This window comes from Schistocerca americana, chromosome 1 (genome assembly GCF_021461395.2).
Source record: "Schistocerca americana isolate TAMUIC-IGC-003095 chromosome 1, iqSchAmer2.1, whole genome shotgun sequence".
In the NCBI taxonomy this organism is placed as follows: domain Eukaryota; kingdom Metazoa; phylum Arthropoda; class Insecta; order Orthoptera; family Acrididae; genus Schistocerca; species Schistocerca americana.
The window spans coordinates 58,620,597-58,625,906 of record NC_060119.1 but is presented as its reverse complement, the minus strand read 5'-3'; positions in this window follow the sequence as shown (position 1 = coordinate 58,625,906).

Below are 5,310 nucleotides of genomic sequence, written 5' to 3'. Positions count from 1 at the left end.
CTGTGTCCCTTTTTTGTGTCAAATCTAACAATGACAAAGTCGTTAAGGCTTTCATGGCCACTTGTTGCCAAACTGCCTATTGGCTTCTGTATCGGGTTCTTCGGCTGACATTCAGCTAATGATTTTACTGACGTTTTGCCAGCAGGAGTGGCTGTCATTGTCAAAGCTTCACCACCGGCAATGGAGGGTGAAGCTTTGAAAATGCCAGCCACTTGTGCTGGTGAAATGTTAGTAAAATCATTAGATGAACGTCGGCCAAATAACCCGATACAGAAGCCAATAGGAAGTTTATCAATGACAATGTCATCAGGCTGAAGTTCATAAGGCAAAAAGACTTCAGATCCACTGGTTGCACATGTGCCCTCACCTGGGTTCTCGCGTTCATTGGTGGAGAGAGTTGGTGAGCCGTTATCTCCAGAAACATCATCACTTTTGTGTGAGGTATCACTCTTTTCATCATTAAGGAAATCGTGCTGACACACTTTTCCCAGCCTCCACTGGAACCCTAGTTCACCATTGTCCCACAGGCCTTTCATCGCTCCCTTGAAATTCTTGCAGCAGTTCTATGGGGGCTCCCATCAACATCCTGTGGATTTGCAGGCCCTTCACCATCATCTTCAACACCAGGAACTCTGCTAATTACTCTCTCGGGATTGAACGGCAGAATCGCAAATTTCTCAAAACCACCCTGCATGTTTCTTTTGGCATTTGCTTCCAGAGTTCTCATAAGCTGGTTTAGTAATCAGGGGAACATATTCTTTGGAATGGTGGTCTCCTTATGACCGGAACCCAACTTCCAGTTTTGGATAATGCTTCGCCGGCTGGTCTTCAGTGGACGAAAAAATGCCACATCAAGAGGCTGAGTGAGATGCATAGAGTTTTTGGGAAGAAAAATCATTCTTACACCATTCTCTGCACAAGCCTTGACTGAAGCCACCGAAAGATGAGTGGAAAGGTTGTCACCAGTTAAAATTTGGGGCCTTCTAACTTCCTATAATAAGGCAAAATGATTGTGGTAACCCAGTCATCAAAACTCTGAGCATCAAATCACCCACTTTCACTTCTATTAAATCCAGTGTCTTAGGGAGCACCAGCCACCCATCAAGCATACAAGTGCTTTGAGCGATAACAACATACAAAGGCAGCAGTTTTCCATTTGCTGCAGCAGCAAACATAATTGACGTTGCTGCTTTGGAGGTATTCATGACTCCCTCAGGATATTTTGATCCTCTTTTCGTAATCACTTTTGCATGTCCCAGGTCATCTGCTAAGTTCATTTCATCGAAATTCGCAATATTACTTGGGGGAACAGCTTTAATTTCCTTATAAAATATTCCCGCAGGACAGCTCTCGACACAGAAGCATGTGCTCTTTTTATGTTCTTGCACAGTCTTAGACTCAATTTTTCTTTGTGCCTCTTCAAAAAGCTAACAGTGAATTCATGACCAGGTAAATTATTTTTCAATTTTCTAGCAACTTCACCTCTCTGGTCCAAGAATCCTTTGACAAACAATTGCAGAGTCAACTGGTTCAAGGGGCAGTGCCACTCAGCACAAATAGCGAGCCTGTCCACAATCAACACCTCTTCATCTGCGGAGAGTGCAGTTTGTCCCCCTTGGTGGCGCACATTCTTATTCCTCAAATGTCGGTGGAGAACTGTGAACAGAATGCTGAAATTTCTGGCATCTTGCCTAATCCTTGCTTCTCTTTTTGTAGGATTTCCCACGAGGATCAGGAATGTAATTTCTGGGCATTTTAATCAGTCTGGAAATTAAATAGAATGAAACATTCAAAACGCAAGCAGGTATTATCCCATAATAAAATGTAAGCCCAATAATAGTGTTATTTTATGCTGATCCTATTCACCCCATTTTTTTTTAAAAAAAGTGCATTTGTTCTAGTGAAATAAAATGAAATCAAAAAATATATTTAATACTCACCAAAAATGAAGGAGGACCTGAATTCGGAACACAATTCTTGGTAGAAGCACTGATTTTGATGATACACAACTCCCTACTGCACACCACTGTATACCAAGTTTTCGGAACATACATAAATGTGGGAATCCCCACTCACATGTTTACAGTGCTCTAGAAGCCAGGGCAGCCAAAATTGAAACACAAAATGTTTGTGAATGTGTTCCTTCAGGGCACTGGTTTCCATATTTTGTTACAATCCTGTGTAGTTTCTATTGTTTTAAAGTTTTTCCATTAGAATTAATCCTATTCACCCCTATGATCCTATTCACCCCATTTTACGGTAGTTGTTTATGGCTGATGACGTCATCAAAAGTTTTGGTGAGGTCCAAAAATATAGCAGATAAGTGTTGTTTATGGTCTACTGAGGTCAGGGATTCATTTTTAAAATCAAATATTGCAGTATCTGTGGACCTACATTCACGGAAACCACAATGTGATTTTGAGAAGACATTTTCTTCTGTACAATACACCAGCCTCTTATAAAGAAAAGCCAGACAGTAGAGAGATTGGTCTATAATTTGTTACCTCTGTTCTTTGACCCCTTTTAAACAAAGGCCTCACTTTTGCTATTTATAGCTTTTTAGGAAAAATCCCAGTAGCCACTGAGGGATTACAAACACCTGCTGAGCATTTTGATTTTTGTTCTTAAGTGACATTTGATACTTCTTTCTCATCTGTTAGATATTAAAAAAAGGACACTTATTTAAACTTTTTGGAACTTTTTCTGTCCTAGCATTTGGTGGATGCATTTTGATAAGATTTTTGCTAATTCTGTAAAGTAGGAGTTAACTTTATTTGCAACTTTTTTGGGTCTGACATTTTGGTTGAGATTTCCAGTAAGTCCATATTGTAGTGTTCTTCACACTGTTTTCCTGTTTCTTTTCTTACTATGTCCCATACAGCCTTCGTTTTGCTTGGGGAACTTTTGACAAAATTGTTATTTGTCCATTTCTTAGACATTTTAATGACTTTGTTTAGAATATGCTTTTATCTCCCAAGCATCAAAATCTGGTGGTTTTTCTGGTTGGTTTGATACTTCATATATATACATTAAGTATGTTCTATTTCGGAAACCATTCAGAATAGGGCATATGTCCATACAAAGCTTTTGCATAAAATGATTGTTCCTGTCACATCCCTCAGTGTTGACTGTTCCTCCTGGGATACCCCATGTAGAAGAGATTTAAATATTAGCATCAGGAGTAATAAGAAACAACTGCAATCTCTAAAACTGCAAAAGACCTAAGGCCAAATGGAACCCCTATCCGATTCGATATAGAATTAACCATAATACACTTAGACCTATTGAACAAAATACTGAGCTCAGTTGTTGGAAGAAAACACAGGGCACATCTGTCTTGTGTAACAACATTTGATCCACAGAAGTATCATCAAACATCACTGACATTCATCTATTATAGAATCTTACAACACATTCTCAACTCAAACATAATGAAGTATACATGCCAATCACAAAGGGTCCTGAAAAACATGGGTCAAGCAAAGTTGAACTGCTTTTCTCACATGTGATTCTAAAAGTAATGGACTGGGACAATCGGATGGATGCAGTGTTTGTTGACTTCTGCAGATCATTTCACTATCACATCAACACTCACTGAAAGCGGAATCATATGAGGTATCAAATGAAATATGTGGCCATGCTTCAGGAAAGTGTGTTGGGACGCAACTTTATCATGTTTCAGGGAACTGTGTTGGGACCTTGATGTTCAAACTGTATATTAATTACATGGAAGACAATATTAACAACAACAGTAATACGATTTCAAAGTCATGCTAAGATTGTGATTGTTTTAAATGTTCATAGGAGTACAACTGTTCACTTCATACAACAAAACCTCAGTATCCTATGACTAGAATGTTGTGACATTGCCACGACATTCAAAAGTGCCGCTACGTTAGTACGCGAACACGGCGATAGAGGCGCTCCGCAGCTCGGCCGAGCGCGGGAGCGCCACCTGGTTATGAACGGCGCCGGCCGCATGTCACGGCCCGGCAGTCGAGTGACAGATACGGAGTTAGTAACATGTAACCCGCGAGTGTTTCTACTTTTGTATCTCCACGCACTTTATTAGTGATTAAAGGTTATAACACTTTTTGGCGACGAGGATGGGATATTTTTTTTTCCCCTGCGTTGTGGACTTGTGTGTTCGTGTCGGGGCAGACATGGAACAGCTTATGCAAGTGCTTATTGAACAACAAACACAGCTGACGGCTGCTATTCAGGCGCAACAAACACAGCTGACGGCTGCTATTCAGGCGTTGTCGACGTCGCTTACTCATCGTCTGTCTTCCTCTTCTCCGCCTCCGTTTCCTCCTTATGACGAGGCCGCTGAAGACTGGGAGGATTATGAGAAGCGTTTGCGGCAACACTTCTTGGCTTTCGGTGTTGTCGACGCTCCTATGTGTAAGTCGTTATTTCTATCTTGGATTTCCCCACGGATCTATCAGCTGTTATCTCAGTTAGCCCCTCTGCGGGAACCTGCCTCTCTGTCCTTCCAAGAAATGTGTGACTTATTGTCTAACTATTACCGAAAAAACACCCATGTCGTTGCCGCCCGCGTGGCTTTCTACCGGTGTCGTAAACAGCCCCATCAATCTTACCGGGCTTGGGCGGCGGAACTACACGGTCTGAGTCGGAAATGTCAGTTTGTCACGGACACTCATCATGAGTCTTACGCTGATTCAATGGTTCGGGACGCTATTTTACGGCTTGCTCCTGATAAAGAAGTTCGGCAACGTGCCTTACAATTGCCAAACCCGTCGTTGTCGGAAGTTCTCAACATCGCTCAATCGTTTGAAGTGTCTCACGCTGCTGGTGCGCAAATAGACGCGTGGTGTGATGTAGGCGCTGTACACACCACTTTCGACGCAGACAATGTGCCTGTTTCACAGGAAAACGACGATGTGGCGGCGGTGCACTCGCGTCAACAACGTCGCGTTGGGCCGCCACGCTCGCAGCGAAAACAGCAACCACAGAAGCAGGCTCGTTCCGCCCTTCCTTCTTGTCCACGTTGTTTCGTACAGCATGACAGAGCCGCGTGTCCAAAACGTTGGGCCACGTGTAATTCATGTAGGAAAAAAGGCCACATTGCTTCTGTGTGTCAGTCCCCTAAAGTTCCTGTCGACGAGGACGAGGCATCGGACATGGATGTTAACTGTGTGCTTTCTCAAACGAATAAGTTGTTTGTTACTGTTCGTGTTCTGGATAAAGACATTCGCATGCAAGTGGACACTGGCTCTGCAGTAACTCTCATTAATTCTCGCACGTATTTGGAGTTAGGCTCCCCTTCCTTGTCTCCAGTTACGCGAA